Here is a 24,255-nt window from a genome sequence, read left to right as displayed (position 1 = left end):
AAAAGTGTAGAGGAAGAAAGACCTCAAGCATCTGCCATAGCATAAGTCAGAAATTCAAGTACTAGAGAAAGAAAAAATCAGATAATAGGCACTGGTGACAAACAAGGAATGCTATATGGCGAGAAAAGAGCATGGTTTCATTAAGGAAAAGCGAAAAACGGCACAACTGAAAATGGAAACAAATTCCTTGAGAAAATCTTTCCAGGATATAGCAACTTTCATGTAGAAAAACTGGAAACACAGGGTGTGAACAGCAGCTTCAAGATTGGTGTGGACTTCCATCTAAATGACAAGGTGATGGACACAACACTATGGCCAAAGAATATTGTTAACAGGCATTTTTTATTCCGGAGATCGACCAGTGCCCCAGTAAAATAGTGCCTGAAATAAAAACCCAAGGCCCCATAATATCTCACAGAAGTAACAGTAGAGATGATAGTTATATGCCCATAGTTATAGCAGTTGTTAATATACTGTGTTTAAGAACCAAGGTGGACATTCTATCATTCTTTGTAGAAGAAGTCAAACCAGATGTTCTATGTATCTGTGAACACTGGTTAGATGAAGCAGAAGGTGACTATTACAGAGCCACTGAATATTTGGACATGGTAAATTCATGGTATTGAACTACTACAATTCATGGTTGTGTATCTGTATATCAAGCAAGACTCTTAGTCTAAAGGAAATAGACTTAAAAAAACTTTTCCACAGACCTAGATCTAGAATTAGCTTCACTAGTGTTAACAGATATTGACATTATTATTGTCTCTGTGTACCAATCACCAGATGGTAATTTTGAAAACTTTATCGCACAAATGGAAACATGTCTGTCCTACCTGACATGTCTTGAAACTAAAATTGCACTGTATGGAGATTTCAACATACATATAGGTGATGGAAGCACTAAAGAGAGAGTCCTTTCATAACTTTGATAGATAGCTATGGGCTGTTTGTTGCAAACTGACTACCAACAAGAGGTGATGGCTGCCTAGACACAGTTATCACTAACCTCAATATCTAGGACTATAATACCAGTGTAGTTGAACCAATGATTGCTGACCATAGTGCATTAGTAATGGAAAAGGTATAAATGCTTGAGTCAACTGCAACCAAGCTCATGGCACTCCAGTTACACATTTAGTAAAAGGATCATGAAAGAAGAAAGACTAAATGACCTTAAAATAGCCCTGTCAAGTGTAAAATGGCAGCAAAAAATTGCAGGAATGGGGGGCAGTGCCTCATTCGAATGTCTGTTCCAATCATTAAAAGCTAAATTTGATGATTTATTTCCAGAAATCCACAAGAAGTATCCTACAGACAAAGCTAAAGGAAGGGACAAACCTACAACAGGGAAGATGTGGTATACCACTGTTGTTGTTGTTGTTGTTGTTGTTGTGGTCTTCAGTCCTGAGACTGGTTTGATGCAGCTCTCCATGCTACTCTATCCTGTGCAAGCTTCTTCATCTCCCAGTACCTACTGCAACCTACATCCTTCTGAATCTGCTTAGTGTATTCATCTCTTGGTCTCCCTCTACAATTTTTACCCTCCACGCTACTCTCCAATACTAAATTGGTGATCCCTTGATGCCTCAGAACATGTCCTACCAACTGATCCCTTCTTCTGGTCAAGTTGTGCCACAAACTTCTCTTCTCCCCAATCCTATTCAATACTTCCTCATTAGTTATGTGATCTACCTATCTAAACTTCAGCATTCTTCTGTAGCACCACATTTCGAAAGCTTCTCTTCTCTTCTTGCCCAAACTATTTATCGTCCATGTTTCACTTCCATACATGGCTACACTCCATACAAATACTTTCAGAAATGACTTCCTGACACTTAAATCTATACTCGATGTTAACAAATTTCTCTTCTTCAGAAACGGTTTCCTTGACACTGCCAGTCTACATTTTATATCCTCTCTACTTCGACTAACATCAGTTATTTTGCTCCCCAAATAGTAAAACTCCTTTACTACTTTAAGTGTCTCCCGACTTAATTCGACTACATTCAATTATCCTCGTTTTGCTTTTGTTGATGTTCATCTTATATCCTCCTTTCAAGACACTGTCCATTCCATTCAACTGCTCTTCCAAGTCCTTTGCTGTCTCTGACAGAATTACAATGTCATCGGCGAACCTCAAAGTTTTTATTTCTTCTCCATGGATTTTAATACCTACTCTGAATTTTTCTTTTGTTTCTTTTACTGCTTGCTCAATATACAAATTGAATAACATCGAGGAGAGGCTACAACCCTGTCTTACTCCCTTCCCAACCACTGCTTCCCTTTCATGTCCCTCGACTCTTATAACTGCCATATGGTTTCTGTACAAATTGTAAAAAGCCTTTCGCTCCCTGTATTTTACCCCTGCCACCTTTAGAATTTGAAAGAGAGTATTCCAGTCAACATTGTCAAAAGCTTTCTAGTTTTTCCATTCGTCTGTAAAGAATTCGTGTTAGTATTTTGCAGCTGTGGCTTATTAAACTGATTGTTTGGTAATTTTCACCTGCTTTCTTTGGGATTGGAGTTATTATATTCTTCTTGAAGTCTGAAGGTATTTCGCCTGTTTCATACATCTTGCTCACCAGATGGTAGAGTTTTGTCAGGACTGGCTCTCCCAAGGCTGTCAGTAGTTCCAATGGTATGTTGTCTACTCCTGGGGCCTTGTTTCAAATCAGGTCTTTCTGTGCTCTGTCAAACTCTTCACACAGTATCGTATCTCCCATTTCATCTTCATCTACATCCTCTTCCAATTCCATAATATTGTCCTCAAGTACATCCCTCTTGTATAGACCCCCTATATACTCCTTCCACCTTTCTGCTTTCCCTTCTTTGCTTAGAACTGGGTTTCCATCTGAGCTCTTGATGTTCATACAAGTGGTTCTCCTATCTCCAAAGGTCTCTTTAATTTTCCTGTAGGCAGTATCTATCTTACCCCTAGTGAGATAAGCCTCTACATCCATACATTTGTCCTCTAGCCATCCCTGCTTAGCCATTTTGCACTTCCTGTCGATCTCATTTTTGAGACGTTTTTATTCCTTTTTGCCTGCTTCATTTACTGCATTTTTATGTTTTCTCCTTTCATCAATTAAATTCAATATTTCTTCTGTTACCCAAGGATTTCTACTAGCCCTCGTCTTTTTACCTACTTGATCCTCTGCTGCCTTCACTACTTCATCCCTCAAAGCTACCCATTCTTCTTCTACTGTATTTCTTTCCCCCATTCCTGTCAATTGTTCCCTTATGCTCTCCCTGAAACTCTGTACAACCTCTGGTTTAGTCAGTTTATCCAGGTCCCATCTCGTTAAATTCCCACCTTTTTGCAGTTTCTTCAGTTTTAATCTACAGGTTATAACCAATAGATTGTGGTCAGAGTCCACATCTGCCCCTGGAAATGTCTTACAATTTAAAACCTGGTTCCTAAATCTCTGTCTTACAATTATATAATCTATCTGATACCTTTTAGTATCTCCAGGGTTCTTCCATGTATACAACCTTCTTTCATGATTCTTAAACCAAGTGTTAGCTATGATTAAGTTGTGCTCTGTGCAAAATTCTACCAGGCGGCTTCCTCTTTCATTTCTTAGCCCCAATCCAAATTCACTGACTACGTTTCCTTCTCTCCCTTTTCCTACACTCGAATTCCAGTCACCCATGACTATTAAATTTTCGTCTCCCTTCACTATCTGAATAATTTCTTTTATTTTATCATACATTTCTTTGTCATCTGCAGAGCTAGTTGGCATATAAACTTGTACTACTGTAGTAGGTGTGGGCTTTGTATGTATCTTGGCCACAATAATGCGTTCACTATGCTATTTGTAGTAGCTTACCCACATTCCTATTTTCCTATTCATTATTAAACCTACTCCTGCATTACCCCTATTCGATTTTGTGTTTATAACTCTGTAGTCACCTGACCAGAAGTCTTGTTCCTCCTGCCACCGAACTTCACTAATTCCCACTATATCTAACTTTAACCTATCCATTTCACTTTTTAAATTTTCTAACCTACCTGCCTGATTAAGGGATCTGACATTCCATGCTCCGATCCGTAGAATGCCAGTTTTCTTTCTCCTGATAATGACATCCTCTTGAGTAGTCCCTGCCTGGAGATCCAAATGGGGGGACTATTTTACCTCCCGAATATTTTACCCAAGAGGACGCCATCATCATTTAATCATACAGTAAAGCTGCATGCCCTTGGGAAAAATTACGGCCGTAGTTTCCCCTTGCTTTCAGCCATTCGCAGTACCAACACAGCAAGGCCGTTTTGGTTATTGTGACAAGGCCAGATCAGTCAATCATCCAGACTATTGCCCTTGCAACTACTGAAAAGGCTGCTGCCCCTCTTCAGGAACCACACGTTTGTCTGGCCTCGCAACAGATACCCCTCCGTTGTGGTTGTACCTACGGTACGGCTATCTGCATCGCTGAGGCACGCAAGCCTCCCCACCAACGGCAAGGTCCATGGTTTATGGGAGGGGGGAGGGGTGTGTATACCCCTGAGCTAAACAAATTAAAATGCATTGTGCTAATTTTCAGGGACCATATGAAAGCAGCTACAGATCTCCCATCTAGAGACCTGCTTCATTGTAACTATGCAAGAGCCAAATGAATTTACAGAAAGCAAGTGGAGGAGGCAAAAAAGAGATACAATGACAGGTTCATTAAAGAGGCTCACAATCCATGCAAAGCAGATTGGAATCTGGTAAACGAGTGCAGAAGAAAGCCCACCTCAACCTTAAATCAATACCTTGTTAGGATAGTGAAAGATACTATTAATGAAATACCTGACTCAGGCTTAGTCCCCACAAGTCACATGAGACACATAACCAGTAGCACTTTTGAAAACTGGAAGAAAGTGCACCCTAAGGGTATCGTAAAAAAAGTTAAGTCATACAAGAACTCAGAGAGCGAAGATATCTATGGTATGTCTTGCACAATGCTGAAGAAAATTATTCTAGAGCTTGCTCAACCATTATCTATAGCAATTAACAAATGCTTATCCTCTGGCGTCTTTCCCAAAATTTATTAAACTAGCATGGACAGTACCAATCTACAAAAAAGGTGACCCGTGTGAAGTGTCCAGCTACAGACCAATTTCTATCATTCCTATTCTAGCTAAAGTTATGGAGTCTGTTATGAAACTCCAGTTACAGAATTATTTTGAAGTAAATAAGCTCTTCCAGGACACACAGCATGGTTTTCGCAAGGGAAAGTCAACGTTTACAGCAGCACTGGACTTAACAGAAAAATAAGGCAAGGATTCGAAGACAGAGAAAGTGTGGCACTGACACTCTGTGATCTTAGCAAGGCATTTGAGTGCATTTCCCACAAGATACTGCACAATAAATTGAAGTGTTACGGTGTCGGAGGTGTTGTTCTGGCAACTTTTCAGTCTTATCTGGAAAACTGGAGACAAGTGGTATCAATTCATGGAGCAACATCACAAGAACAAAAGCTGGAATATGGAGTACCCCAAGAGTCTGTCATAGGGCCTCTCCTGTTCCTTATTTATGTCAATGAAATGGGTTATAACAACAATATGTTACAGTTTGCTGATGACACCACCCTTTTTGCCAAAGGAAGAACTGCTGCAGAATCACTCCAAGAAACAGATGTGCTCTTCCAAAACTTTAAAGAATGGTTCATCAAAAATAAAATGAAAATGAATGAAGAAAAAACACATCATCTGATATGCACCCTTATCAACATCGGATGCCATGGTAATATGCAGGCTGTCAAACTGTTGGGCTTCATGATGGAAAGGAAACTAACAATGAAAGAACACACAGTGTACGTGTGCTCCAAGCTCTCCCATGTGATATACCTTCTGAGGAGGTTAAAAGGTGTATTGAGTGACCAATATCTCACAACAGTATATTATGCCCTATTCCATAGCCACATCAATTATGGCCTACTGTTATGGGGACATTCTGCAGGTTGTAAGGATGTGCTCTCAGAATAATCACATCAAGCAAAAGATAGGAGCACTGCAGGCCTATATTCAAGCAGTTAGGAATTATGACAGTGTTCAGCCAGTATGTGTTTTTATGTCTCATCAGCGTGAAAGAAAACCAAGTATTCTTCAGCATGAGGCAAGATATACACAATCAAAATACCCAGGTGTCGACAGACGGGAACACAAGACAGCTTTCCAGTGGTTGCCCTAAAGATGTTCAACTCACTGCCTCAAGAAATGCAATCCCTGCCGCTAGGAACATTCAGAAGGAGAGTAGAACAGGACCTGAAAGAATGCCCATTGTACTCCATTGGTGAATTCTTTAATAGTGACCAATGTGAATGGACAAACAAATACTGTTTCTATTAAGTATAAATGTCTTAATTTTGTGAATATTTCTTTAAATGTATACATGTAATTAATCTTGATGCAGTCTGTCCAGTCATGACTGGTAAACGACACAGATCTAGTAATAAAGTAATAAATGGTCACAGGTTTGTTTGAACTGTGGGAGAATGTCATGGAGGTAGTGAAAGAACTGAAGTGGCAGACTCTTGAAGATAGACATAAACTATCCCGAGAGTTCCTACTCAAAATATTTCAAGAATCGGCTTTAAATTATGACTTTAGGAATATATGACAACCCCCTAAGTTCTCACAGGAGTCTTGGAGGACAAGAGAAATTATAGTGCACACAGAGGCATTCAGTCATTCTTCCCTCACTCCATATGTTAATGGGAAAATAGGAAGAAGCCCTAATAACTTGTACAAAAGGACGTACCCCTGCCATGCCCCTGACAGGTGTAGAATTAATAACAGTTTTTGCCAAGATGTGTGAACATCACTTATGATGTGTTCAAACAGTGTGGCAACGCACGTAATGAATGTTTGATTCATGAAATGTCATCCACGACTAATAGCTTCTGAAGATAGCCATTGTAGACCGGAACCAGTTATTACTGTATCATAATGTGGCTGTGACAGAAATAAAAGGAAGCACAAAATAGAAACAGATAAGCAAAGCTCCATATGGGGAAGAAAGGAAAGGAACCCTAATGTGTCATACAAGAGGAAGCACCCTCTGCCATGCACTTGACATTGGTTTGCTGAGTACAGATGCATGTGTGTCAAGCCTTGCACTGTATTGAAGGTTATCGTGCCCAAAGCATAAGAAACAAAAAGGCCTATATGTTAACTATTATCTACACTTCATTAGCATGATTATTCTACGCTTCCGCATTGCTAAACAGAGAAAGCGATTAAATATCTGAAGTCGAGAAATGAAACTGGTATTTTGAAGGACGTTAAAATAATTCCTCCGGGCCGGATTCGAACCAGCGACCTATGGATTTCTGCAATACTGTCCCTCTACAGTCCACCGCTCTACCAACTGAGCTACCAGAGGAAGTGGCTTATAATATGAGGTAATACATGTAGACAATATATTTTACTTTGGACCCTTTATAGTTACTTATATGGAAATTGCTCATGACAATACGAAAAGTAACTGCAAGTAGGTGCATGAGTCTTTCATCGTATATCTGTTTTTATACTCCGTGACGCTCGGTCTCCATCTCTACTCGCAGACACCACGTGACTGATATTCCGCTCGTGATTGGTCACGTCAATTCGCCGCCGCTGGAGTCGGGGCGTCTGTTCAACAGAGCGCAGTCCGCGCTCGATGTGTGAGGTGAGAGTGTGTCGTTCTCCGCGCGCTTTTCCGTGACAGAAAATCGACTCAAGGTATGTGCGGCTGCTGACGAGTTGTTGTTCGCTGTGTGTTTACTCGTTCCGTCACTTGCAGTAACGCCTTTAAGTTATTCTCTGTGAAACCACGATTACACACACAATTTTTTCTGTCCATATATGAATTACTACAGTGAAAGTGCATTAATAGACATCTCATTTCCCTAACTTCGGATATCAAGACGTCAATAATCGAGTGCAGATTAAACATTTATTTTAATAAATTTGTTTGATAAGATCCATTCACTTTCAGAATATAGTGATCGTGCGGTATTGAATTCTCTTGCCGAATCTATGAATAAAACTTAGGAATAACAAAATGATGTTCTCCTTACTTTCTTCAGTGACATTTTAATAATGCGATCTTTAATTTCTAAGACCCTACAAAACTGGTATTTATAGATCAAATAATGTATTAATACCACATGAAAGTCTGTAGATGTCTTTGTATAGGGGAATGCAGCTACTGTTATTTCCCCAAGGATAGTCTTGTCAAATCGCTACACTCAGTGGGCGGCTGTGGAGGGGAAAGGGGGGGGGGGTTGACAGGAGACTACAGGTCTCCCAGTAGCCATGGTAACGTCGCCTCGCCCCCTCCCCACCCATTCGCTCGATACTGCCTAATCCTCTTGTCTGTGAAGTTAGCGGCGCTTGCCGCTCTAGTGTTTAGTTTTGTAAGCGGCGTTCGGAGGGAGACGCTTATAGGGAATCGGTGCACCACAGAATCTAATGAACACTCCGGCCAAGTGCAGCTAAAGAGCACCAAACAAACAAACGAACGGATTACTCAGACAACGCCGGCGCGCGCGCATGTGTGTTTGCGTACGCGCGCCCGTGTGCACGCAGCACCGGTCGTGAATTCGGGCGCTGTTGAACGAAGTGGTGCGTTGCGGTTATGTTTTTTGTACCCAACAGTTATGTTCTCGTATGCACTCCGTAAACCCCTGACAGTACGTTGCAGAGAGCACTTGATACTGATACTAGCGAGCTTCTGTTCCATTCCATTTGCGTATTATTTACAACATTGCATCCATGTTAGAAAGGGATTGGCTGCAAACTGTGGACCAGCCGCCTCAAGCTTCCCCTAAACCAACTCTAGTGAATGCTGGGACGGTTCCTTCACATTGCCACTTCCGGTTCCTGTCTGAGTAACTCGCGACCTCTACATCGAGTGTATATTCTACAAAAACAGCCACGCCAAGTTGCAACGGTACAACAGAGACAGAGAACACATTGAGAGAGAAGGCGTTGTTAAGAGAAGCGCTTTGCTTTATTTCTTTTGCTTCCACTTAAAGGAATAACAAATATGACACAGTAATTATCATCTTGTCATTTTTTCATAATTTTCCTGTTATTCATAGTTCAGTTTTAACGACCATCGACACCACTTTCATTAGTGGCTAGTCGCTGGAGTTTCATTCGTAAGTTTCTCCACTAAGGAAGCAACAGTGGCCACACTGAAAAGAAACACAGGGCTTTCAGCTGCAGAATGACCGGAAACTCGGGTAGGTCACAGTTTCTCCCTATTGTACGTCTGCCTTTGTAAAACTGTCTTCTCTCCTTCCTCATAAACCCGGGCGTTTTCACTTCAACTGGCGGCGCTATTAGAAGGAACACAAACTCGTTCACCAGCTTTCATTTCGAATGCAAATGAAGTTATGTTCGCTGTTCTCAGCAGACATTTGCGCACATCATGCACATACGCTCAAGTAGACATAAGCAACCGCACTGCTGGGTCCCCAACAATTTTGGACCAGGAGGAATTTATTCAGCAACTTTCGCCAGACTGCTTCATATCTTTCTCTCTCGAGTCGTAAGTGCTTGCACGAGCATAAGCTGGTAATAAATCGCTTTCGCCTACCGTTTGCCACGGACTTTACGGACTGTTCCTGCAACGTCTTGGAAAATCGACCGTGACCTTCTTTGTGGGTACGCCTCGCGATGGAAAGCCATGCGACCTGCCTCTGTCCGTAGGGGGGGATTCGAATTCTTGCCCGGCGATGATACTAGAGTTCAGTGCTTTCCTCGCATCAGTACAAGGAGAATGCCACGGGGAAGCACTCCCCCACTTCAGATCACTGTAGAGTTCAGTGCTTTCCTCGCATCAGTACAAGAATGCCACGATAAGGACTTCCCCACTTCGGTTCGCTGCCTTCCCCCAAATGTTGCGTATCTAACGATTTCTACATGGAGGAGACGATGACTCTCCTTTTCAGTGTCCAATAGTTCCAGAGCAAGATGACGAGCAAGTCTTGTCATTTTGCCAGCCTTTCCATCTACAGTCATACTGTGCAAACCACTGCGAGGTGCATGGCATAACGTACTTCCCACTGCACCAGTTATAAGGACTTCTTTTCCGTTCCATGCGCGCCAGAAGACTGCTTAAAATGCCTGTGTGCGCGCTGCATTTTGCCTAATCTTGTCTCGCCGTCCATAGGAGAGCGATACGTATGTGACTATAGATTCTTCACTTAATGTTGTTGTGGTCTTCAGTCCTGAGACTGGTTTGATGCAGCTCTATCCTGTGCAACTTTCTTCATCTCCCAGTACCTACTGCAACCTACATCCTTCTGAATCTGTTTAGTGTATTCATCTCTTGGTCTCCCTCTACGATTTTTACCCTCCACGCTACTCTCCAATACTAAATTGGTGATCCCTCGATGTCTCAGAACATGTCCTACCAACCGATCCCTTCTTCTAGTCAAGTTGTGCCACAAACTTCTCTTCTCCCCAATCCTATTCAATACCTCCCCATTAGTTACGTGATCTACCCACCTTATCTTCAGCATTCTTCTGTAGCACCACATTTCGAAAGCTTCTATTCTCTTCTTGTCTAAGCTATTTATCGTCCACGTTTCACTTCCGTACATGGCTACACTCCATACAAATACTTTGAGAAACGACTTCCTGACACTTAAATCAATACTCGATGTTAACAAATTTCTCTTCTTAATACTGGTTCCTAAAACTTTGTCAGTAGACTTTTTCGGGGTGGTTTCCGTCTTTGTCAATAGATTTATCGGGATAGTTTCCGTATGTATTCAAGAGTCTACAAATTTAGTTTCTTCAACATGTGAGTGGCTCTCTTCCATGACACTCTGCCATCGATCATTTGCACTGCGCTTCTTTGTACACGTTCAATATCCCTAACAGTCCTATTTGGTACAGGCCCCACATATTACGAGCACTATTGTAGGATGGGTCGCACGAGTGTTTTGTAAGCAGTCTCAATTATAAATTGATGGGAATTTTGCAATATGCTGCAAATTAACGTAAGTCTGCCACCTGCTTTACTTTTAATTGATCCTTTGCGATCGTTGCAAAAAATGGTTCAAATGGCTCTGAGCACTATGGGACTTAACTTCTAAGGTCATCATTCCCCTAGAACTTAGAACTACTTAAACCTAACTAATTTAAGGATATCACACACATCCATGCCCGAGGCAGGATTCGAACCTGCGACTGTAGCGGTCGCGCGGTTCCAGACTGTAGCACCTAGAACCGCTTGGCCACCCCGGTCGGTCCCGATCGTTGCATTTCATATCGCTAAAAAGTGGTACACCCAGGTATTTGTGTAAATTGCTTGGTTTTACATGTGACTAGGAAGCATACTGCGTCTTTTGGTTTGTGAAGTGCAAAATTTTACATTTATGAACATTTAAAGAAAGCTACCGGTCTTTGCACCGATTTGTAATCGTATCAAAATTTGACTGAATATCTGTACATTGTTTTTTTAAACAGAACTTCATTATACATGATGAGTTAGGAGGAAAGGTACTTGCTTTGAGGAGCAATAGTATTAATGATTCTGAACAAGAAACGTCATACGAACACATGTCCTGTTCTTAAGTTTCCGAGAAAAATAATGAAATCAGTGGTAACTGCGACAAATGCAGGTAATAGTACATGAAACACTGTGGTCTCATGTTGTGTTTGATAGAGTACATTTCCTCACAAAAGATGTTCTAAACGTCCGCCGTCAACTGCAATGTATTTTGAAGCTCTTGTACGTAAACAGCTGCTGTGTTAGTGGTCTGAGCCCATTCGTACGGCTATTTACTTGAGCACACGAGTGTAACATACGAGCGAGAAGTTCCTCCTTCGCATTTAGACTTCGCTCTTACGCCAGCCCCGCAAACAGTAACGTAATGGAGTAAGATCTGGTGACCTCGGTGGCCAAGAAATCACTTGACGGCAACTGATCCAACGCACAGGACACGTTTCAGTGAGGTAGTGTCACTGGCATGTGAAGCGCGCATTGAAATTCACAGCAAAGGCAATACTACGTAGCCTAATGTCGCTCTGGTTATATCCGCGTGTGAGTGCAGATGACTGACATGTGTCTGACACCCGTGATTTTCAAACAGCTGTACCTCGGATACGGTTAAGAAAACGGCGCATGTTCAGTTGAAGTTTTTTATTTTTTTGTTCAGAATCACTGATACTATCACCCTTCAAAGAACGTACCTTTCCTACTTACTCATCCTGTACGCAGGGTGAACTTAAATAAAACCGACAAAGTGTAGGGACGGATTCATGAATGGAAATGGAGCAAAAAAAGTCCTGTGAACACGTCCGGAAATGGACGGTGTGCGTGCAACAATAACAAATCATTCTGGAACACAGGACAGAGCTGCATCGCATCCACGTCAAAAGAGATATTCAAAGTGGCCTCCCTGGGATGCAATGCACTCGTTCGCACGTCGCAACATGGATTGCCGCACTCTTTCGCACGTTCAGGCCTCTGTCCCAATACCGTCACAGCCGTCGTGAACACGCTGTAGAACCCGGTCCTCCAGATCCGGTTTACGCACAGTCTGCCGCCTCCCTTCACGTTCGTCTGTCTGAAAGTACCCATGATCGCACAAACGCCCAAAAAGGGAGTGAAATGTTGTGTGATGTGGTTGGTGTCTGCGAGGGTACTTGCTTTGGTATAGCTGCGCTGCCTCTCGACCGTTTTCATCTGCCTGGCCGTACACAAACACCATCTCGGCTTGTTCCCGACTTGAGTAGCGGAGCATTCCGCTGCTTACAAGGGAACCTCCCCATCGCACCCCCCTCAGATTTAGTTATAATTTGGCACAGTGGATAGGCCTTGAAAAACTGAACACAGATCAATCGAGAAAACAGGAAGAAGTTGTGTGGAACTATGAAAAAATAAGCAAAATGTACTAACTGAGTAGTCCATGTGCAACATAGGCAACATCAAGAATGATAGGAGCACAAGCGCGCCGTGGTCCCGTGGTTAGCGTGAACAGCTGCGGAGCGAGAGGTCCTTGGTTCAAGTCTTCCCTCGACTGAAGATTTTACTTTCTTTACTTTCGCAAATTATGATCTGTCCGTTCGTTCATTGACGTCTCTGTTCACTGTAGTAAGTTCAGTGTCTGTGTTTTGCGACCGCACCGCAAAACCGTGCGATTAGTAGACGAAAGGACGTGCCTCTCCAATGGGAACCGAAAACATTTGATCGCAAGGTCATAGGTCAACCGATTCCTCCACAGGAAAACACGTCTGATATATTCTACACGACACTGGTGACAACATGTGCGTCACATGACAGGAATATGTAGTCGACCCACCTAACTTGGCGAATGGGTAAAAAGATTCTTCTACCTTGCCCGATTTAGGTTTTCTTGTGGATGTGATAATCACTTCCAAAAAATTGATGAAAACATAAGAGTGTGTCACATAAACTTCAACAAATGAATGCAACAGTTTCACAGTCGCACAGTTTTCTCTGTGCTCTGTCAAAACACATGTTTTTAAGGTTTTCAAATTTTTCCGTGTGTAGACCGTCAAACCCTGCATATGTCCAAGCAAATCTGAACATGTCCTGCAATTTTGCACAGCGAAGTTGATTATGTGTGAGTGCCTGAACTCTGATAATTGTCTGAAAATAAAAAATTTTCACCCGAGGGAAGACTTGAACCAAGGACCTCTCGTTCCGCAGCTGCCGACGCTAACCACACGACCACGGCGCTCTAGTGCTCACATTGTCCTTGATGTGGCCTATGTTTCGTATAGACTGCTTAGTTTGTATATTTTGCTTATTTTTTCATAGTTCCACACAATTTCTTCCTGTTTTCTCGATTGACCTGTGTTCAGTTTTTCAAGGCCTATCGACTGTGCCAACTTATAACTGAATCTGAGGGGGGTCGATGGGGAGGTTCCCTTGTTAGAGTACGCTGCGTCACACAGCCTGCAACACAACGTACGCACGGCACATGGTCAGAGGAACTGACATTCGTCAAGGCCATCTACCGTGGCAACGATGCGTTTCCAGACACATGTTCATAGAACCTTTTTTCCTCCATTTCCAGCGAGGAATCCGTCTCTGCAGTTTGTCGGTTTTATTCGATATTTTTTCCAAAAAGTATATATAATACATATGCGATATTTTCTTCCCCGATATTTTTATTTTATACAATATTTTTTTTTCACAATTTTCGGTACATATTTGAAGCTGTTCCTTTGAAATTGTAGTAGAACATAATTTTACTTTCGCTATGTGAAGGAGTCTTACTACGTTTTGAGCTTTCGTCACGTCCAATCTTTGTCTTTGCCTGTGTGAAGCAAGTATATATGGCACAAAACTAGTAGTCCGATTGCACTGGGGGGGGGGGGGGGGGGGTGAATGAAATAACAATATTTCCGGTATGAAGAAACAGCATATCTGTTGCGTTAAAAAAGAATTTTTAATGCAACTAGTGTGCCACTTCTTCACAAAGATGCTGAAAATGACCGTACTGGTCTGTGGGGTGGGCGGAGTCGAGGGGAAATGCTGACGTAATCGGCGCTTCGCTCCACCAACAAAAACTGCAACGTTCAGTTTCACCATCCAATTTTGACGACACTACAACTAGCTGGGTCGCTGGCGTTGACAGAATCGAAATAAAAAGAAAAAAACGCATAAAAACAGGGAAGTCGACATGAAGTGCTCCGGGCAAATCCGAATGTGACGAAACCGAGTGACCCCATCGGACACCTTTTATTGCGCCACTTACATGGTGTTACCATTGTTAGCAAAGATGTTATCGTCAAGCATGAACGTACATAGTTTTCAAAAAATGGTTCAAATGGCTCTGAGCACTATGGGACTTAACGTCTGTGTTCATCAGTCCCCTAGAACTTAGAACTACTTAAACCTAACTAACCTAAGGACATCACACACGTCCATGCCCGGGGCAGGATTCGAAGCTGCGACCGTAGCGGTCACGCGGTCCCAGACTCAAGCGCCTAGAACCGCACGGCCACACCGGCCGGCCATAGTTTTCCTTTCAACTCTTGTTCTGAGGGAGACTAGCAGGCTGCTAGTCTGTTGATGTACAGAATATCTAATAAAAAATCAATACTTAAATATACAGCTCTAAAACCGGCACTATATATATAATGAGAAGCCGATATTTTTGTGGGTTGGCACGTCGATATTGTTTCCGTCGATATGTCGATACTTTTTCCCGGTATATTGAGAGCCGATAATGGTATATTTCTAAATATTCGCGATATTTTTAAAAATATCATCAATGCTATTTCGCTGTATAATCGAATCATTCGAAAAACTATGAGGACACAGTTAAAATTGTCTCCTCCTCTTTCCTGGCCTTTATGCGATGTCTTCACGGGGTCGGCATGTCAGTCTGTATTTGCAGCGGTAGTGACAGTGTGTATCCGGATGCCTTTCTTGTCGTCTTCCCTTCCCTCCCAGGACGGAATTTCCCATGTCTGTCCAGTGTTATTCCATATGAAAGTGTGACCTAGTAGAATGTGGGAAACAGCCTAAAAACCACATCCAGGCTGGTCGGCACGCTGCCCCTCGCCGCCAATCCGCAGAGCGTTCCCGATGATGTTTGGTTTGTGCGGCCCTCAACTGCGCAGTCATCAGCGCCCGTACAAGGTCCCAACCGGGAATCGAACCAGGGACCCCGTGATCCAGAGGCAGCAACTTTATCCACTACACCACGAGCTGCGTACCCGAGGGTGCCCGAATTCTGGAAGCGGCGCGGGTTTCCGCGCGAGTACCGTTAAAACTGCAAGCTCGTCACTATAAAACGTGAATAGCGATGCTCCCAAGACATTTGCCCTTGGGCACGCCACAAGTTACTTTCTACATCGGTCGCTGGCTCTGCAATCGAGATAACGTGCTGCTTCATCCCTACCAAGAATTCCTGAATTCACTCACTTTCTTTTTTTGCGATATCCTCATAGCATCGTATTTTCATTAAGGGGACGTTTACTATATTTTGGTTAAAAAATCGATTTTTTTAAAATTGCATTTTTGGATCCATAAAACTGTTTAGAATCCACCCCTGAAACGGTTTTTCCGAATACGGAACGGAAATGTTTGTTATCCGCGGTAGGACAAAAAAATGCACCTGCCAGAAATTGGCCTTTTTCATGCACAGTTGTTTTCTTTCGGAGGAAGGGTTATTGTACCGGTGCTTGGGAGGAAACACACAAAATTCAAATGAAAGTTTGAACGCGTGTGTTTGGAAGTTAGCATTTGCCTTCTGGTGCGAAGACTGTGGAGACTGCGACTATCCTGGTAGTGAACAGCTTCAACGAAGGGTATTTAGCAATTCTGAAGACCATGACAACGATGGACGTCACCCTGAGGCTGTATTCGACGCAGTTCGACAAGCATTCGGATGACCACCGGATTCAAGCGACCGAAAACCGCTTGTAACCGGCCGTACGAGCATCTCTGGAGCAGCGCAGGATGGCCCAGATCGAGCAGAACGCCCTCTATGAGGGAGAGGAGGGACTAGGTTATGGACCCGGAATAGCAGATTGAACGTACGTTGCATAATATTGCATTTATATGTAATAAAAACTGCCGGCCAGAGTGACCGTGCGGTTCTAGGCGCTACAGTCTGGAACCGAGCGACCGCTACGGTCGCAGGTTCGAATCCTGCCTCGGGCATGGATGTGTGTGATGTCCTTAGGTTAGTTAGGTTTAATTAGTTCTAAGTTCTAGGCGACTGATGACCTCCGAAGTTAAGTCGCATAGTGCTCAGAGCCATTTGAACCATTTAATCAAAACTTCAAACGCGATTCTCTCGAACTGACGTTTTTTTATCGCGCGGTATGGTAACTTCAAATTTACTAAACCGACTGGCATGGTTCTTTGTTTCCGATGAAGCTAACTAAATTTTCTAGGAGTTGTACCACTTTTATTCCGATCTATCAACTATAAATATTTTTACTTGGCAGAGGAAGTCGAAAAATCCATGAAAAAAACGTTTTTTTTCAAATGACCGCCATTTTGTTTCCTATGGTCCAAACAACTTAAGCGAGGTACAACTGCTAAAGAACCTTATATACTTCGCTAACGTCAACTCAATTTTGATTTCAGACGAGCCGGCTGACCTGTGACATACCGCGCGTGGAGGTGTACATCGAAATTTTGTTTCGTTCCGACGCCACTTTTGCCTTTGGTCTTCGACATTTCTGGTCGAAAAAATTTCAGTAATTAGAGGAAATGTTAAACATTTTGACCAAATTTGACATTGATATCTATAACACATACCAAAAAAAATTCTCAAAGAACATGCATTTTTCCGGCCAAAGATAGTAAACCTGCCCTTAACAGCATTTGGTGTGGTACATGCAAATCACACAGAACTGTACCACAACGGACGGATCCGGATTCAGTACCAGTTTTTTATCGGAATCCAAGTTCGGTCTGCTAACCTCGAACGGTAAATACGCTGCTATGATATTGTAGTCAGGTTAAGGGAAAAGCTAAATAAAGATGTGTTTAATATCGTCCGAGGTGGCGAGAGCTGGGAGTCTAAACTTCTGTGTTGGGACAAAGTGGCAACCAACCGATACTGCAGCGTAAATTTTAACCTTCGTTCCTGCGACAGTTTACTCTCTCCAAAACGAGCTTTCGCCATCGAAAGCGCTTGGCGGTCGCAGCGCAGAGATTATGAGCGTTTCTTTCTGAGAAGCGCAGACGGCTCGGAGACTGATCCATTAAAAGATAGCCGGCCACTCGGCCGGAAGTCTCTTGAGGCCACGGGCTGCCTGCCCGCTACACGCCACGGAACCGCGCTCCGGTGTTCCTGCCTCTAAGGCGACCACACCTTGCTCCGCAAATCGCTGTCGGGGAGGGGGGCGCCGGGAGAATGACTGTCACTGCCTCTGCTATCCGAGATACACTGAGGTGACAAAGGTCATGGAATGCCTCCTAATATCGCGTCGGACATCATTTTGTTCGACGTAGTGCAGCAACTCGACGTGGTACGGACTCAAAAAGTCGTTTGGAACTCCCTTGCAGAAAGGGTGTCCACTATGAGACTCCAACATTTGAACTCATAAAATCTGAGAGGAAATACAATTTACTGACGAACAAATACAGGGAAATCATATAGCAGCTCATCAAGTTTTCATACACAGGTGGACGGTTCAGTATACTTGAACATGGGCGCCACGGGTAGCGCGAAGAATACCAAGTCTATAATCGATTTCGTGCCATGTGTTGCGGAGCATCTGTTCTGTGACAGAATTGATGACAATTCTTACGCGCTGTTTCAAGTCTTGCAGGTCCTTTACTGGTGTAGCGTATACCTGGTCTTTCACATAACCCCACAAGAAAAAATCGAGGGGGGGGGAGGGGTAATGTCGGGAGAACGTGGCGGCCAAGGAGTTGGACCTCCACGGCCAATCCATCGTTGCGGGAATGTGTCATTTAAAAATTTTCGGACATCATGGCTCCAATGGGGTGGTGCACCGTCCTGTTGACACATCACATTTGGCTGCAGGTCTGTTATCTGTGGCACGGCAAATTGTTCCAACATGTCCAGGTAGATGGCTGCATCCACAGTCGGTTCCTGAAAGAAAAACGGCCCGACAATGCGATTTATCGCCAAACCACGCCACACATTAACTTTCGGACTGTCGCGCACGTATTCCCTAGGTGCATGTGGATTTTCGGATCCCCAGATGCGCACATTGTGACGATTGACAGCCCCTGACACGTGAAAGGTTGCCTCGTCAATAAACATCACGCGTGATAAAAATATCTAGTCCGCGGCAATGCGATCTAACATGACTCATGCACATTCTTCTCGGTTTGGTCGATCATCTGGCTTGATTTCTCGCACAACCTGCGCTTAATATGCGTACAAACGTAATCGCTGATGAAGCGCTTTGTGCACTGTTGAACGTTTCATACGAAGTTCTCGTGCCGCCTGTCGCACTGACTTCTGTGGACTTTGTTCGAATGACCGCCGCACTTGTTCCACATGATGTTCGCTGATCCCAGGCTTACCACCACCATGCCCTTTCGCAACACTCCCTGTAGCCAAAAACTGATCACACCACTTCTTTATAGTCTTGAATGACGGGGGCGCTTTGTCGTAAACTCGACGAATTTCTTTGCAGTTGGGTCGCCGATTTTGTCTCTGCATACCACCAGACCACTTGTGCACGCTCCTTCATATCCTCCATTTTGCTAAAACAATTGATTGCAGCTCCACTACGGCCACTTGGCATATCAAATTTGCACACCACAAACTTGTTGAGTTGCTCTGTCTGCCCCTTCAGGATTCACAGGTCCACCATCTGAAATGAGAAAAATATAGGATATTAAAATGTTGGAGTCTCATTGTGGACACCCTGTATTGTGCCATGCTACGTCTACGTTCCGACAACGATACCGGTGCACAATTTTGTGCACGAACTGACCTGTCGATTATGTCCCATAAATACTCGTGGGTGGCAAAATTTTTCGCTCGAATTATCCGGAATGTTCTTCAAACCAGTCACGAACAAGTGTGGCACGGCGACATGGTGCACTGTCATGCATAAAAATTCCATCGTTGACTGGCTACAAATGGTCTCCAAGTAGCTGAACATAACCATTTCCTGTCGTGATTGGTTCAGTTGGACCAGATGACACAGTCCATTCCACGTAAACACAGCCCACACCATTATGAAGCTTGCACAGTACCTGTTGATAACTTGGATCGATGGCTTAGTGCGGTTTGGGTCACACTCTAATCCTACCATCAGCTATTACCAGCTGAAATCAGGATTCATTTGACCAAGGTCTTCCAGTCGTCTAGCGTCCAACCGATATGGTCGCGAGTCCAGGAGAGGCGCTGCAGGCGATGTCGTACTGTTCGCAAAGGCACTTGCGTCGTTCGTCTGCTGCCATAGCCCATTAACGTCAAATTTCGCCGCAGTGTCCTAGCGGAAACGTTCTTCGTAAGTCCCACATTGATTTCTGCGGTTATTTCACGCAGCGCTGCTTGTCTGTTAGGACTGACAACTCTACGCAAACGTCTCTGCTCTCGCTCGTTAAGTGAAGGCCCTCGGCCACTGTGTTGACTATGGTAAGAGGTAACGTCTGAAGCGTGGTATCCTCGGCACACTCGTGACACTATGGATCTCGGAATATTCAATTCCCTAACGGTTTCCGAAATCGAATGTCCCAAGCGTCTAGCTCCAATTACCCATCCGCGTTCAAAGTCTGTTAATTCTCGCCGTGCTGCCTTAACAATTTCGGAAACCTTTTTACCTGAATCACCTGAGTACAAACGACAACTCCGCCAATGCACTGCCTTCTATAATTTGTGTACACGATACTGCCACCAACTCTAAATGTGCATATCACTGTCCCACGACTTTTGGCATCTCGCTGTACAGTACTGTTATACGGGGCAGCTTCGTGAAGTGATTGGCTCGATAACATTTCGACCGATAGAACCCAGTGTGTACGCTGGACGGCAAATTTCAGCAGAAAAAAGTAACATTGCGAGTGTCGCATGTAAACGTAATAGAACCCGCGCTGTTCCTCTCTTTAAACGTGCGTAAACGTAAGATAACACCAGTAACGAAAAGAAACAACCCGACTTCGTTCAAACGAAAAGCGATAACGATCGGTGCCGATAGACATGGCTCGCTTGCATTTTTTCCTTCGCATAAACATTGTTTCTTCAAACTTCCGACGCCCTCTGCGAATGTTGTCGGCATTTGGAGGTGACGGATTCTATTACTCACGAAATAATTTCTGCACTGTCATGGCAGAACAACACTTGTTAAACACTAACAAGTGGAATGACTCAAACTGATCTCCCCCAACAACGGTTTCTACAAGTTTTTCCATTCTTCTGTAAATACTTCTTGTCAATATTTTGCAACCATAACTTGTTAAAACTGACTGTTCGGCAGTATTCACACTAGTCAGCATCTGCCTTCTTTGGAATTTGCATTATTATATTCTTCTTGAAGTCTGAGGGTTCTTCGTCTGTCTTGTACATCTTGCACGCCAGGTGGAATAGTTTTATCATGGCTTGCCCTCTCGAGGACATGAGTAATTTTGACGGAACGTCGTCTACTTCAGGGGCCCAGTTTCGACTTACAGCTTTCAGTGCTCTCTCAATTTTTTTCTCCCATCTCACCTTGAGTTGCTTCCTCTTCCCTTTCTATAGTGCTGCCTTCAAATTCATCTCTCTTGTCTAGACCTCTATGTACTCATTCCACCTTCCACTTTTCTCTTCCCTCCTTAGTACTGGTTTTCGCTCTGAGCTTTCGATACACATGCAGCTGCTTCTCTTTGCGCCAAAGTTCTCTTCGGTTTTCCTGTGGGTGACATCTATCTTTCCCCTAGTTTTGCATGCTTCTACAATATCCAGCCTTACATTTCTCGTCCAGCTGTTCCTGCTTCGCCATTTTGCAATTCCTGTGAACCTCATTTTTTAGAAGTCTGAATTCGATTTTTGTCTGCTTCATCTGCTGCATTTCTATATTTTCTCCTTTCGTCAGTTAAATTCTTTATCTCACGCATTGTCTAGGGATATCTAACACGTCTTGTCTTTCTGCGTATTTGATCGTCTGTTGTCATCACCATTTCATCACTCAACGCTACCCATTCGTCGTCTATTGTCTTCATCTTCTTCCTTACCGCTGTTTCAGTCAATCGTTGCCTAATGCACCTCTCTGAAGTTCTCAATAGCCTCACGTTCTTTTAATTTATCCAGGTCCCATCTCCTTAATTTCCTAACTTTCTGCAATTATACCAATAAATTATGGTCTGAGTCCACAACTGTCACTCGGAACGTTTTGTAGTTTAAAATCTGGTTGTTTAGGAATCTTTGTCTTGACGTTATGTAATCTATTTGAACCTTCCTGTGTCTTCAGGCCTCTTCCACGTATATATCCTTCTTTCATGATTTTTAAACCAAGTTTTAGCGATGATGAAACTGTGCTCTGTGCAAAATTCTATCAAGCGGCTTCCTCTTTCATTCCCTTCCCCCAGTCCACATTTTTATACTATTTTTCCATCTCTTTCTCTTCATACTTCAGGATTCCAGTCCCCTTCACAATCAAATTTTCCCCTTCCTTAACTATCTGAAGAATTTGTTTTAACTTCTCATACATTCCTTCCATCTCTTCATTATCTGCGGAGCTAGTTGGCTATGAACTTGTACTACTGTGTTGGGTGTTGGCTTTGTATCTATCTTGGCTACGATAATGCGTTCACTATGCTTTTCACAGTAGCTTATCCCCATTCCCAAATTCTTTTTCATTATTAGACCTAATTCTGCATTATCCCTATCTGATTTTATATTTATAACCATTTGCTAACCTGACAAGAAATCCTTTTGTTCCTGCCACCCCATTTACTAATTCTCACTGTGTCTCACTATCTATTTCCTTTTTCAAATTCCGTACCCTACCTATGCGATTAAGTGTCCTAACATTTCACGCTCCGACCCGCAGAACTTCTTCCTGAGCAGTCCCTGCCTGGAGATCCTCCGGAATATTTAACCTAAGGGGTTGGTATCATCATTTAACCATACAGAAGAACCGGAAGCACTTAAGAAAAAAAATAAAAAGCTGCCGTAGTTTCGACCCTTGCTTTGTGCATTTGGCGGCCCCAGCACAGCAAGACCGTGTTGACTGGTGTTAAAAAGGCCAGTTCAGCCAATCATCCAGACCGTTGTCCCTGCAACTACTGAAAAGCCTGCTGCCCCTCTCCAGTAAGCGTACGTCTGTACGTTTGTCTGGCGTCTCCACAGACACCCCACCGCTGTGGTTGCACCTACACCACAGCTATCCATATCGTCAAGGCACGCATAATACCCAATCACGGCAATATCCGAAGAGGAGTAACAGGGCGACTGGGGTTATCAGTATTCATGTACGATCAATCATACAGGGTCAGTAGCGCTATCTGATTGTGTGCAGACGCTACTGATGTTTTCTACAGGAAAGTAACTTTTAAGGAAGCGGAAAACAGCTTGGATTGTTGTTCCGCTTGGCATAATGAAATGAAATTTTTTTGTTAAAAGTGGATAAATTACAGTGTAATGCCTGTAAAGGAGAGAAGGAACTCCGTGGTCTCAGATACCAGGATTAGTGATCAATAGCTCGAGCATGTCGCAGTGTCGGATATCTGGCCGTAATGCTACGAAGTGATATGAGATAGAGGGATTGAGTAATATTAGTAGAAGGGAATGCCAATGAAAAACTTGGATAAAGGACACCTTATAAATACCTTGATCTGTACTTGAAATATTTGTTAGCGAGAACGACATTCAAGTGTATAAACCATCGTCAGTGACATATTATGTACCTCTATTATATCAAAGCCATGTGTGTCAGTCATAATGCTTTATGATGGCCAGTTTGATGTGCATATACACTCCTGGAAATGGAAAAAAGAACACATTGACACCGGTGTGTCAGACCCACCATACTTGCTCCGGACACTGCGAGAGGGCTGTACAAGCAATGATCACACGCACGGCACAGCGGACACACCAGGAACCGCGGTGTTGGCCGTCGAATGGCGCTAGCTGCGCAGCATTTGTGCACCGCCGCCGTCAGTGTCAGCCAGTTTGCCGTGGCATACGGAGCTCCATCGCAGTCTTTAACACTGGTAGCATGCCGTGACAGCGTGGATGTGAACCGTGTGTGCAGTTGACGGACTTTGAGCGAGGGCGTATAGTGGGCATGCGGGAGGCCGGGTGGACGTACCGCCGAATTGCTCAACACGTGGGGCGTGAGGTCGCCACAGTACATCGATGTTGTCGCCAGTGGTCGGCGGAAGGTGCACGTGCCCGTCGACCTGGGACCGGACCGCAGCGACGCACGGATGCACGCCAAGACCGTAGGATCCTACGCAGTGCCGTAGGGGACCGCACCGCCACTTCCCAGCAAATTAGGGACACTGTTGCTCCTGGGGTATCGGCGAGGACCATTCGCAACCGTCTCTATGAAGCTGGGCTACGGTCCCGCACACCGTTAGGCCGTCTTCCACTCACGCCCCAACATCGTGCAGCCCGCCTCCAGTGGTGTCGCGACAGGCGTGAATGGAGGGACGAATGGAGACGTGTCGTCTTCAGCGATGAGAGTCGCTTCTGCCTTGGTGCCAATGATGGTCGTATGTGTGTTTGGCGCCGTGCAGGTGAGCGCCACAATCAGGACCGCATACGACCGAGGCACACAGGGCCAACACCCGGCATCATGGTGTGGGGAGCGATCTCCTACACTGGCCGTACACCACTGGTGATCGTCGAGGGGACACTGAATAG

At 43.9% G+C, this 24,255-nt stretch overlaps 1 protein-coding gene and 1 non-coding gene across 3 annotated transcripts in view; one reads left to right on the top strand and one right to left on the bottom strand.

Annotated features, from left to right (window-relative positions):
• Positions 1-7,279: 7,279 nt before the first annotated feature.
• Trnay-gua (transfer RNA tyrosine (anticodon GUA)) lies at positions 7,280-7,370 on the bottom strand. Its single transcript is given in 2 exon segments — positions 7,280-7,315; positions 7,334-7,370. It is a non-coding gene; the product is annotated as a tRNA-Tyr (tRNA).
• A 231-nt stretch (positions 7,371-7,601) lies between these two features.
• Positions 7,602-24,255, top strand: part of LOC126458255 (protein tweety) — a 1,040,173-nt gene continuing 1,023,519 nt past the window's right edge. For both annotated transcript variants that reach the window (XM_050095170.1, XM_050095169.1), the window contains exon 1: positions 7,602-7,708. The gene's annotated coding sequence lies outside the window, so the exon portion shown is untranslated. The remainder of the gene's footprint in view (positions 7,709-24,255) is intronic.

Source organism: Schistocerca serialis, chromosome 2 (assembly GCF_023864345.2).
Source record: "Schistocerca serialis cubense isolate TAMUIC-IGC-003099 chromosome 2, iqSchSeri2.2, whole genome shotgun sequence".
NCBI classification, from domain to species: Eukaryota; Metazoa; Arthropoda; class Insecta; order Orthoptera; family Acrididae; genus Schistocerca; species Schistocerca serialis.
Note: the sequence above shows the minus strand (reverse complement) of the source record. Positions and strands in the feature narration are given on the sequence as shown.